The following is a 13690-nucleotide window of genomic DNA, read 5'->3' on the forward strand; positions in this document are numbered from 1 at the left end:
TCTATGAAGAAGTTTCAGTTCTACCAAAGAATGGTTTTGCAAGTGGACGTAATATATATTTTTTGTACTTCATGTAATTTATTTTCCAGATCAGGGAAAAACACTTTTGCAATTGGGCATTAGTTGTCTTAAACTCTTGCTTTGGCAAGATTGTTGATGTATAATCTTTCTTTCTTTTTATAATAAGATGCTTTTTGTATGAGTATTCCTCTAATGACCGCTTTAGCTGCTGCCCGTTGTATATCTAAAGGAATGGTGGATAAACAAGATTCAGCTTCAAAATGTTTTAAATAGTCGTTGACCTCCTGCAGAACATCATCTTTTTTGAGAATGTTACAGTTTAGTGACCAAGTGGGATTCCTGCTGTCATAGTTCAAGTGTTGAGTAGGATTAATACAAAGTATTATATTAGAGTGATCAGATATAGATCTAGCCTCAAGGGCAAAGTTGGTAATTTTATTAGAGAAAACATCCAAGATCAAAAAATAGTCAATTCTAGACCAAACTTTGTGTAAGGCCGAGTAAAAAGTGAACTTATTAGAATCCCTGTCTAGATCATATATTAAGAAAGGGTCAACTAGGTTGAAACTATTCATCATATCTTGAATAGATGCAGTTATTTGGGAGGGCTGTTTTTATTTGAGCTATCATACAAGGGGTCAATGAGTGCACTCTAGCCGCTGCCAATAATGTAAAGATGATCAGGGTATTGAAGTAGTAAATTTTGTATTTCAGAGATGAACACATGTTGATTTGAACATGGGCTATACAGATTTAAGAAAAGTACAGGGCATTTAACCTGAGGGTATGAGCAGGAGAATAAACACCATCTGCCATTTGGGTCAAGTTTGGTATTTAGTATTTCCCAGGAAAGGATTTTTTAATTAAAATAGTGGTGCCTTTTGATGCTAGGCAATTGCCCGCTGATATAATAAGTCTAATCCATTTTTTTTATATTATCCTATTTATCATTTGTTATATGGGTCTCCTGTAGAAAGACAATGTTAGATTTATCCTGATAAATCAGGTGCATAACCAGCTTTTTTTTTTAATTTCCTGAAGGCCGTTTACATTCCAGGAGTTCACACTAATCATCTGACTAAAGGGTTAAGAAACAGATAATTGTTAAGGTAATTAAAGAGAAGAGTTTTACTAAAGACGGTCCAAGTGGTAATTAGTCTTTTTATGAACAACAGAAAATAAAATATAATCAGGACTATTATTCTGGTATCCATGCTCACCTTAAAACCCGTGCCTAACCACCAGTCACCCTGAATCATTTTTGTATAGGTTTGCAATAGATACAAGTAAATTGTTATTAAACATTTTTGTCTAAAAAGGATGTTACATGAGAAGAGCAGGGAGACATATATATTAACAACAATAGTCCAAGCGCCAACAAGCATTAAACAACTACACACTCATGCCACTCCAAAAGCTGTTTAAGAGTAACATATGAGTAGGGAATAGACAGTTAAAGGCAAGATAGAGTTAAAGTTAGTTAATTAGGGAGAAAAAGAAGCAGAATCACAAAAAGACTTAATATATACTGCATTTATACCAAATACTTAACTTGGAATTTTTGCTATGCAAATAGGCAGATAAGGTTAAAGTAATATATAAAGTAATAATAATAATTTTTCACATTAATTGAGGCCAACTCACTATAAAGCAAGACAATAACAATACACCTAATCTCAGACAATAAGAACATGTGTTACTATAACTGGTATTTCAAGGGTAACGGCACAATCCAATGAAATGCTTTTTCACATCTGTTCAAAAATAGAAAGTTCAGCTTACAAAGACTGAATATAATACTGAACCAGGAAGTTTACAAAGGGAAAAACTATAACAGAAGAATGAATCAACTAAATGCTAGTATTAAACACCAATTAGCACCTAATACATGCTAAGGCACTTTTTAAATCTACTAAGATAATCAGCTGAGTTTACAAAGCATTTGTATTTGTGCCACCTGAGACCAGAAACATTGTTTTGACTGCCTGGACAGCAAACTATGTTTATAAGCATTTAGCCATAAATTACACCTCTGTAAGATTCAAAGCATTTATAGAACAGCAACTTGGCAAGTCAACAAAATTAACACAGAGCTTATTCGACAGCATAGCAATTTAACTAGTACTAGATACTTATAGGTTCATAGGTTGGTACTGGGCTATCTGCCCGAAGGCATATATTAGCCCAGCCACATTGTGCGGTATTCACCACCCCTTTAGTAGTTCCCTAGACCCTTGTACTAGCAGCTAGTACCCTTGGCAAACATTAGGAGAGATAAAAAATACATACATAACCTGCATTAACTACATAAAGCAAAACAAATAAAATACACTTTTAAACGTATTGTTGTGCTACTAAAATTACCCTGACCAGTGTCCTTTAGTGTCTGTTTAGTATTCAGCATCTAAGTATACCTAGAAAGTGTTTTAAAAGATCCATTTCATCATATTTGCGATGTAGCATTCCCAGTAATGCATTGCTTCTTTTCCCATGATCTCTGACCACGTGACGTCATCAGCCGACATTTTAGCTGCATTCTGGGTTATGGAATGCTAAAAAGGCCCTGGAGGCTTAAGTAACACTCGTGGAGCTTGAGAACATGCCATGACAGGCCTCAGGAGACAACACAGGATGCAAAAAACGGATCCATGAGACGCTGAAAGAACCAAAAACGACAAGCAACCCCAGAAAAACCAGATGATGTCAAAAAATGAACTGGATAGATGTCAGGGTATGTTGGGCTTAATTAGGAGTACTAATTACCCTGCAGAGCTAAGAGAAATGCAACTAATATTTATGATTTATTTTCTTCTGCCAGCATTCACAGACATTAATATACAGTAGATAGAAGCTGTATTAACATTGTATTGATATTTTGCTAGCCTTGTCATAAGACTTATTTATCTGGTAGTTCCTTGAAAGTTTGCATAAATGCTTTCTTTGCTTCATCCACAGAATGAACTAGGACTTTTTGATCACTGTAGTTGAAGGAAAGGATGGCTGGGTACTTCATTTGAAAACGCATTTGTTTTTTTAATTAGCAAAGCACAGAAGGGGGCTAAAGCTTGTCTCTGAACTTTAATGGGCTGTGGCAGATCCTATGAAATTGTAATCCTGTACCCTCTTAGCTGCGGTGGTACAGCGGTAGCATTGTTGCCTCACAGCAAAAGGTTCTCCTGTTCGATTCTCGGCTGGAGTGCCTTCTGTGTGGAGTCTGCATGTCCTCCCCGCGGTTGAGTGGCCTCTGAAAGACATGCGTGAATGGGCATGCCTTAGCTGAAGGTTGGGCATCAGTCTGGCAACTCGGCACCATAAAAATTAACTGCCAATCATTAGCGGACTGGAGTTCTGCTGTAGTGACCCCTAACCGGGAAAAGCAGAAAAGACAAACAACAACCCTCTCCATGAAATGTTCTTTTTTTTTTTCTTTGCAGCCATAAGAAGCATATTAACATGTGCAGCATTAAGGAGCTTTGCATAGATCTGTCTAGGGTTAGCTTCATCTTGAGCTCTTCGTAATGCTCTGTGGACTCTTTCAATGGTAATTTCCTTAGCAAGAGTTTTATTTTCAGTAATGTGTTCAAAAATCTCAGTTAGTATGGCAGGTAGTTGAGCTTGGTTAAACTTTTCTGGAATGCCACGTATTAAAATATTGTTTCTCCTACTGCGAGCTTCTAAGTCTATTATTTTTTATTGTAAGTCACTGATAATTTTGTCATTTGCATTTACCTTAGTTTGTAAATCTTGTATTGGCTTCGAGTTCTCTTCAGTTTTGTTGTCAATGAGGTTGATTCTGGTTATAATTTGGTCTAGGTTTGAACCAAATGAGTTTAATTTGGCTGAGAATAGCCTGATATCCTCTTGCAAAGGTTGTAGTGCAACCTTAATGTCATCAAGTGAAAGTGCAGAGTAACCTTTAGATTTAGCAGCCCCTTTGTTTAGCTCTTGTGTTGATTTATTTATTCTTTGCCTCTTAGCTACTACATCCTTGTCAGGGGAAATTACAGAAGAAAGTTTAGTTTTTGAAGTTGTAGCATCCATGGATTCTTGCTGGCTAGCCATCACTAAGTGAATTATTTTTCAGAATTAGAGCAAAGCTGAGTGGTTTAAAGATTTCCTTTTTAACCTCTCTTATTTAGAGCACAGTCTTTTGAAGAGAAGGATTCCACCATGCAGCCTCGGCCCTCCACAGAGTGAGTACAGGTAAGCACTTGAAGAAAAAGTTAAAAGTTAACTTTTTTGGCCAAAATGCAGCTCTACATCTTATCCTTTGACCACATTTAAGTGAAAATACTCCTTTCCTTTGAGTTTTAATGCCAGATGTGGGTTATTTTGAGCGGATAGAGTTAGTTGATACAGGAGCAGCAGAAAGTGTGTGTTCAGTGCACGGCGGCCATCTTGAAAACCCCCTAATCCTTACCAGTCTTATCTTTTAGGTAACGGGATGCATCATTATGGAGCAAAGATACCGGCATTTTGCAATCCCTTGACCCAAACCAGTTTGGATTTGTAAAGGGAAAATCCTACCTGCCTAGCCTAGTAGACTTCTTTGAAAAAATTTCGGAGGCATTAGATAAAAGCAAATCAGTACACACAGTTTTAATTGACCTGTCCAAAACCTTTGTACCTTTTCATAAGTTCATAGGTAGGTACTAGGCTATTGGCCCTAGGGCCTATATAAGCCTAGCCAAAAAGGTACCCTGGCTTTTGCCACCCAAGAAAATTATTTTCCTGTGCTCCTGTCGAGCAGAGCCACAGAGGTGATCCCCAGGGTGAATTTCCTATTTCCCACCCAATCATCAAGATTTTTCTTGAAAAGTGCTAATGAGAAGCTTTGTTTGATATAGATAGGTAGTTTATTTCAGAGTAAGGGAAGTCTCTGGGACAGGAATCTATCCCTCCAGCATGTTCTGTTTATAGTAGTGACAAGGTTTAGGTCCCTACAGCATGTAGCTCAGAGAGATTGGGATTTCTTTAAGTGGAGCATGTCCAACAGCTCTGGGATTGACATAACTTTGTATGTTAGGCAGAGATCGCCTCTGAATAGGCGATATGCGATGGAGTAAAGCTGGAGTTTTTTTGACATGGTCTGCGTAGGGCGTAGGTTCATATGTGCTTACTAGGCTAATGACCACAAGGGCCTTTTTAAGCCTAGCCATGCATCCCAAATCTCTTGACAAGCTCTGATACCCTTGGTAAGTGTAAGTGGGCCTGGGAGATGAACCATTTACAGGCTGCCTGTGTCCATTAGAGACATAGGTGCCAAACCAGGGATGAATTTCCAGTTTCCCATCCAATTGTCCAAGTTGCACTTGAATTGGGTTAGGGAAGAACTCTGCTTCAAATGGATGGGGAGCCTGTCCCATAGATGGGGTAGTCTCTGGGATACATACCTATCTCTCCAGCAGGTCTTATTTATTTCACAGGCAAGTTTTAAGTCTTTAGAATGGATAATTATGGTGCTGTTTGTTTTGTGGATATGCAGGAGGTCCATCAGAGTGGGGTCTGACAACACCCTGTATGCCAGGTTCAGATCTCCCCTCAAAAGCCTGTAGGAGACAGAATACAGGGATAGGGCCTTGAGGCCATCTTCATAGGACATTTCACTTATGCCCTGTATTCTTTTAGTGAGGAATCTCTGTGGACATTTAAACTGTTGTATATGCCTAGTTAGGTACATACCAAAGTTGACATTGTACTTAATATTAGGTCTGACAAATGTCAAATAAAGTGGAATAATGACTTCCTTGGACTTAGATGCCATACCTTTGTTTATAAGTTGTGCAACACAGAATGATTTCCTCACCACTGTAGAGATGTGATGGTCAAAGGCTAGATTACTGTTTATGTGTGCCCCTAAGTCCCTGACTATTGGGTCAACTCTAAGAGGTGTGTTGTGAATGTGATAGTTACAAGGGATGGATGACTTTCCAAAGCATAATATTATGCATTTCCTGGCATTTAGTTTTATTCCATGGCTCTGACACCAGTTGTTTGTCCGTGTCAGCCCCTCCTGGAGAACATTTGTGTTAGTGTGACACCTCCTAATTTGCAGGCATCTGCAAATTTAGTCAGCCACAGACCACTGACATTGATTGGCCTTGACTTCTGAGAAGTAAATGCCAAACAGAAGTGGTCCAAGGACTAATCCCTGAGAGACTCCACTTGTGACTGGCCTCTTTGTTGAGGTGGACTCCACAATTCTAACTTCCTTGGTCCTGTCTGTGAACAGTTGGCTATCCACCGGGTGACATACGCATTTGCACCTAACTTCTAGAGTTTGTCAACAATGCCCGAGTGGGGTATTGTGTCAAATGTCTTGGCCAGGTCAAGGTTGGCAGTGTGAATGATTTTGCCCTCATCCATTGCTTTGGTGACCTTCTCAAAGAAGTCCACCAAGTTGAGTAGGCATGATCTTCCCTGGACGAAACCAAAATGGGTTGGGTCCAGTGTGTGGAGGTTTACTATATCTCTGTTGATCATTTCTGTGATACTTCTTTCCATGACTTTACATATAAGACTAGTGACACATATAGGTCTGTAGTTTCCAGGGTCTGTAGATTGCCCACCTTTGTGCAGAGGGATGACGGTTGCTATTCTTCATTCATGAGGCACAATGCCTGTTTGGAGAGTGCAGTTAAATAGCAATTCCAGAGGCCCTGATAGGTTATATTTTATGCTATTTAGAAGGGATGCTGGGATATTGTCTGGGCCCATTGATGCAGTGTTTTTGGTCTTAGAGAGAGTATTTAGGACCTGTTCCCTAGTGAGAGTAGAGGGAGTTATATTTCATGATATTTCCTGAGGAAAGGTTGAGGGGGGAGAGGGGTAAATTTAAAGATGAATTTGGGGAGATAGGGGTAAAGTTGGAACTGAATTCATCAGCCAGGAGGTTTGTTATATCTTCTGGCACAGTATAGGTGGCTCCATTTACAATGAGGTCTGCACACAATTGTGTATTGCCTTTGAGGTTGCGGACAATGCTGAAGAATGCTTTGTGGTTGTCCCTGGCCTGTGAGGCCAAACTTACCTTAAATTTGGCTTTGGTAGACTTTATTTGTCCTCTGAGTTGTTTGTTTAGTTTGATGAGAGTGCTTTTATCCTGCTGGGTGCTGCACCTCCTAATTTTTGCCATGATGTTCTTCCTTCATTCCAGGGGATTATAGGCAAACTAATCAAGAGTATAAATCCACCATGTAACCTACTGGACATCAGTTGGATCACAGACAAAGTTTTACAAATGAATACTGGGCACACGTTATTCTAAAAGTCTCATTACTACTGGTATTCCCTGGGGATCAGCATTGGAGCTGATTCTGTTTGTGATTTATTTATTTCATATCAAAGATGATATCAAAAATGGTCTTTGTCTGAAAAATGTTGTAGCTGACTGTGACACGAGAACTATCATCAACTCTCTGGAAAACTCTTAAATCCTGCAAGATGGGCAAACAAATATAAATTGTGTCTGGGACATGGTCTAAAGCTAAATGTGATAAAGTGAGCCTTGTGTGTCCTTTGGAAAACATAACCTACGTACTGTGGCACCCACAGAAAACTCACACACTTAATAGGCACCTGGCATGCTTGTAGATGATATACTATTCTGTTTATCATCATATATGTACCCTCATTAGAAAATCATTCCATATAGTCCAGCTGATTATCAAAGGGATATCATTTAAATCTAATGATGTTATCATCCCTCTTTACTCCCCTCTTATTAGGCCGACAGGTTATAATACTTACTTTTGCAGAAGCCAGGCTAAACACACGATCCAGCCATAAACTATGCAGAACACCTTAACGCTCTCTTTCTCTTTTTCATCTCATATAGACACTAATGGGGTGAGTCTATCTAGCCTTCAAGGCCTCAAATGACCCTGTCCTGCAAAAACTCCTACATGTTTGCAGTACCTGTAATACCATAAACACCATGCAAGAGACCTGAACCTCCACTGTAACATAAACAGAACCTCCTTGTGGAATAAATACTCCTCCCAAAGCATTCCTCTTCTCTACAATAGATACCATGTTCATTCAAAGTAACCCATTAATCATCTTCAGACATGATAGATGGATGACTATAAATACACCCCAGGTTTAGCACAGCATATTTATGGATAGGGGTAGCAAGTAATGGAAATTGCTATGGCTAGGTTACTAATGATCAACTGTATCAACTGCCTAGATGTAATCTATGAGTGCATAAAAATTGTGCTTAGAAAAATTATCAATAAAATATCTGCATACAATTCAGATAAATCATTACTAACGAAATAGTGCTTGAAAACAAGAGATAATAGGTAAGGAAAACAAACAACAACAATGTTTCATTGACATAGCTGTCAAACAACCTTCTCTGCTAAGCTACCTTACAGCAAGACTACTTGGGCTATTACAGATAATAAATACAACATGCAACAGTGGTCAAAATAGAAAGAGGAAGCTTAGTATGGAACTATGAATACTCATTTGAAGGATATAGAAAGTAAACATTATTAATTAGATTAGAGACTGATCAGAAAATATATTCAATAACTCCAGCACAGAGATGGAAACCTTTCCACTTATGACAAAATGCAATATGGGAAGTAAATAAGCTAGAAACCAGGAGCTTTTCAGAAAAAGTGTCAGGGCTAGAGCCATGGGTGTCACTGACTGTATCCCTAAAACACCATGAAAAACCCTAAATGATAAAATAGAATGTGCATTGAGTAAAATCCTACAGTGCAAGGCAGTATCACAGACCTGAATAGCAAAATAATTTTCAACAAGTTTGTGTCAAGATGATGTGATCATCAGACATTCACCCAGAAAGTAGATTTGTAATAACATTTTTAACAGACAAGTCTAAACAGATGTAAGCATGGATATATGGAGTGAGCATTGTAGCAGAAATATTGAAAATGTTATACAGCATTTCTGATGTTAATTACATCATTTGTGACAACCAACCAGCCCACTTAGTGAAATAGCAAATTAATCTTCTTTCGGCTGCTCCCGTTAGGGGTCGCCACAGCAGATCAACTGTTTCCATTTCTTCCTGTCCTCTGCATCTTGCTCTGTCACACCAACCACCTGCATGTCCTCTCTCACCACATCCATAAACCTTATCTTAGGCCTCCGCCTTTTCCTGTTACCTGGCAACTTCATCCTTAGCATCTTCTTCCCAATATACTCTGCATCCCTCCTCGGCACATGTCCAAACCAATGTAATCTTGCCCTTCTGGCTTTGTCTCCAAACCTTCCAACCTGGGCTGACCCTCTAATATACTTATTCCTGTCCATCCTCGTCACACCCAGTGCAAATCTTAACATCTTCAGCTCTGCCACGTCAAGCTCTAACTCCTGCCTTTTTGTCAATGCCACTGTCTCCAATCCATATAACATAACTGATCTCACTACCCTCTTGTAGACCTTCCCTTTCACTCTTACTGGTACTCGTCTGTCACAAATCACTCCTGACACTCTTCTCCACCCACTCCTTCCTGCCTGTACTCTCTTCTTCACCTCTCTTCCACACTCACCATTACTCTGAACTGTTGATCCTAAGTACTTAAACTCATCCACCTTCATCACCTCTACTCCCTGCATCCACACCATTCCTCTATCCTCCCTCTCATTCACACACATATATTCTGCCTTAGTCCTGCTGACCTTCATTCCTCTTCTCTATAGAGCATATCTCCACCTCTCCAGGGTCTCCTCCACCTGTTCCCTACTCTCACTACAAATCACAATGTCATCTGCAAACATCATAGTCCACGGGGACTCCTGTCTGATCTCGTCTGTCAACCTGTCTATCACCATTGCAAATAAGAAAGGGCTCAGAGCCGATCCTTGATGTAATCCCACCTCCACCTTAAACGCATCTGTCACTCCCACCAATAGACCTCACCGCTGTCATACTACCCTCGTACATATCCTGTACCACTCTTACATACTTCTCTGACACTTCCGACTTCCTCATACAATACCACAACTCCTCTCTAGGCACCCTGTCATATGCTTTCTCTAAATCCACAAAGACACTTTGCAACTCCTTCTGACCTTCTCTGTACTTCTCCATCAACACTCTCAGAGAAAACATCGTATCTGTAGTGCTCTTTCCTGGCATGAAACCATACTGCTGATCACTAATCATCACCTCCCTTCTTAACCTAGCTTCCACTACTATTTCCCATAACTTAATGCTGAGACTGATCAGTTTAATCCCTCTGTAGTTACTACAGCTCTGCAAATAACCCTTATTCTTAAAAATCGGTACCAAAACACTTTTTATCCATTCCTCAGGCATCCTCTCACTTTTCAAGATTTCACTAAACAATCTAGTTAAAAACTCCACTGTCATTTCACCTAAACACCTCCATGCTTCCACAGGTATGTCATCTGGACCAACAGCCTTTCCGTTCTTCATCCTCTTTATAGCTATCCTTACTTCCTCCTTGCTAATCCACTGCACTTCATGATTCACTATCCTCACATCATCCAACCTTCTCTCCCCCTCATTCTCTTCATTCATCAGCCCCTCAAAGTACTCTTTCCAGCTGCTCAACACACTCCTCGCTTGTGAGTACGTTTCCCTCATTATCCTTTATCACCCTTACCTACTGCACATCTTTACTAGCTCAGTCCCTCTGTCTAGCCAGTCGATACAGGTCCTTTTCTCCCTCAGAAACAGTAAATTAATAAATTAAAAAAAAAGTAAATTTTCTTGACATACTGAGAAAGACCTCATACATGCTGAAAAAGAATGCTCTGACATTATTCATTCATTTACCAGTACCTGCTGCAGAATGATGACACGTACACACACACACACACACACACACACACACACACACACACACACACACACACACACACACACACACCCAGGAAATGTATGTGATCACCAAGTCACTTCTTGGCCTGTACTGTGAAGATGGGAGGAAAACGTACAAGGACTCAAGAACAACACGTAGAACCAGAAATCCAGATACTGTGAGATGGCAATGCTACCTGATTTATCACTGCGCTTCTAACAACGCATACCAAAATGAAATAAATATGAAATGGATAAACCTTTGCTAGAGTCCTAATGTTTTACATCTTCAAAGAAAGGTTCATCTCAAGACACAGCATAATAGCATTAAAGGAAATTTCACTACAAACAAATAGAGCAGCTATTATAAATGGCAGAACACTGTTCAAGGAACATAAATGACTTTAGCATTATGACATCACCGTCACTGCAACTTATAAAAATAGAGGGTGCAAATATACAGCACAGAAAGTGTTAGGAGAGCTGAAGTTTAAATGCAGTAATAGTAATATTATACTTCAGTTTAATGTGCTATACTTTTTCAGAACTAGATTCAACTTTACTTGATTTAGGATCAATAATACAAGGCCAGACACGCATAAAAAATCAAAAGGTGATAATATAGGCAGGATCATTTAATTAAGTAGAAAATGGGTTACTTAGATGTCAAAAATAGGCATCAGCTATTTTATAGGCATTTCAGCATTTCCACATATTTTTACTTCTGAACAAATTCAGATACATAACACATCTCTAACCATTAGAAACAACATTCAACATTTCAAAATCAAAACCAACATTTGATGGTCACTAAGAATAATGTCACTGCAGTTTAAAGGGGTATGGTTTTAAAGTATGTCACTGATCTGTAAATGCTTTATATAGATGTAGAGAAAAGATCGTCAATCGGGAAGTCACATCAAAATGTAAAAGCATTTTTATGTGGTGGACAACCCTCCAACATATAATCAGATCATATAATCTTGGGAAAAATGTGAATATTCGGTGTAAAATCTTTTCAGTCTACTGTAATACAGTATGACTAAGATCAGCGACCTATTGTTGTGTCCAAATGAAACAGACAGATGAGCTGTGAGCTCCTCATTAAAGTCTGTTATAAAACAGTAAGAAAGAATGTGACAGATTACATCTGCAGGCAATCATATTGCTAGAGATAACAAAGGAGAAATAATTTAACAAGGAGGTCATGACTTTAAAAGAAACAGAAGCTGAAAAAGTAAAAGGTTCAGTAACAAGCTAAACATGTTTTACATCCATGGCAAGTGCCACACAAAAGACAGACATAATCCAGATGCAAAACGATAAAGAAATCTGAGAACTGCAAAGGTTAAATCATCTTTTCGAAAGTGGCACTTACTGAAACAGAATCATCTGATCATTCCAAAGATAAAAAGAAAATCTCCATAAACCACATTTAGGAAAAATGAGAAACAAAGCTACAAAGCTTACTGAAAAGAGACAGTCAAATTGTCACTTCATTCCCAATGGAAACATAATTATCCCAGTAAGAATGAAAGATTAAGCAAAGTACCAAGGACTTATACGAGTATAGATTTCTATGGAATATTCAACTGCAATGAATGACTTCTGGTATTAACTCATGAATATTCAGAACAGCCCATAGTGCGATCCGTATCATCAATGTTAGCAAACTGTGTAATATTAATCTTACGCATGATATTACTGGATTTACTATGCCACCTTGAAATGTATGAGTGATTATCTTAATACAATAGCTTGTACATTTCAGCACAAAATCTGATACTTTGAGTGTACATAAGTTTAGACAGATATACTCAAGGAGGGTGGAAATTTGTGGTAATATATAAAAACTATAAACAAAAGCATTATTGCAGGGTTAAGCCCACCCCCTTTACTTGTATATTTTCAGTCTGTGTTGTCCTTAGAAAATTTTATACCAAAGTACTGAGTCATTTTCTATTTCCCTTGATGCTGATGGTTTTAATGCTTTCTCAGTGTCACATCTGTCTCTTTAGTTTACTTTTACAGTATATGCCACTCACAATTCTTGCTCTCAGCTCACATACAAGCTGTTTTCCAAACTTGTAGCTTGGAGTCCAAACCCAATCTGTGTACATCTACTCTACAATTTAAATTACTTTCAAGTCTTATTTCAGAGAAATGTTCTGCTGGGTCCCAAGATCTAACATTCAGACATTTCGGTGAAGCACCTACAACTTCTTTAAATTACTTTTCAAATAGATTAGTTCAAACTGCCAAACTGTCAAACACTCAAAGTTCTAGCACTCATTTTATTTTACAATATGTTTACTACTGGAAAAACTGTACCCATTTTACTACTCAGGGGTCCCTGCCTCATTTTAACAAGCATTTAAGCACTTTCGGTTTACTTTTCTCTTGCTGACAAGTTTGTAGTTTTGCTAAACTGCCTGGTGGTTTATATGGATTGTGTCTAAGGGTGGGCTGGCCTCCCATGCAGGATTAGCTTATTTACCTTGCTAGGATAGCACTTGGCTTTCCCAAAGCCCTGAACTGGACAAAACAAGTAATGAGAGAATGAATAAATGTTTTTGCTCTACTTTTAATGGCCTTCAAGCACTTATTCGGAATTAAACTTATTTTTCTGGTTTGTATAAATCTTATTGATGGATAGACAGTAACATTTTTAAATGTTGCTGCATTGCCTTATCAGCAACATAAGACATGCATTCACACTATTAGAGTGATTAACTGAAAGTAAGGTTGGCATAATAATTAGAAATGGATTTTTTATCTGTGTTTTTGTGTATTACCACTTACTGAGCAGCTAAGCTTATTTTCACACTCCAATCCAATGAAGAATTCTATGTAACAGCTGTA

General features: G+C 38.5%; 1 protein-coding gene and 1 long non-coding RNA gene across 6 annotated transcripts in view; one reads left to right on the top strand and one right to left on the bottom strand.

Annotated features, from left to right (window-relative positions):
- The window catches only part of LOC122815520, a 108043-nt gene extending 103821 nt beyond the window's left edge, over positions 1 to 4222 (top strand). The window contains exon 3 of the long non-coding RNA XR_006366959.1: positions 4161 to 4222. This is a non-coding gene — a long non-coding RNA (uncharacterized LOC122815520). The remainder of the gene's footprint in view (positions 1 to 4160) is intronic.
- NAV3 (neuron navigator 3) overlaps positions 1 to 13690 on the bottom strand; it is a 1719037-nt gene that overhangs the window by 501956 nt on the left and 1203391 nt on the right. The window lies entirely within an intron of this gene.

Source organism: Protopterus annectens, chromosome 11.part0, assembly GCF_019279795.1.
Source record: "Protopterus annectens isolate FY-2018-M chromosome 11.part0, PAN1.0, whole genome shotgun sequence".
Taxonomy (NCBI): domain Eukaryota; kingdom Metazoa; phylum Chordata; order Ceratodontiformes; family Protopteridae; genus Protopterus; species Protopterus annectens.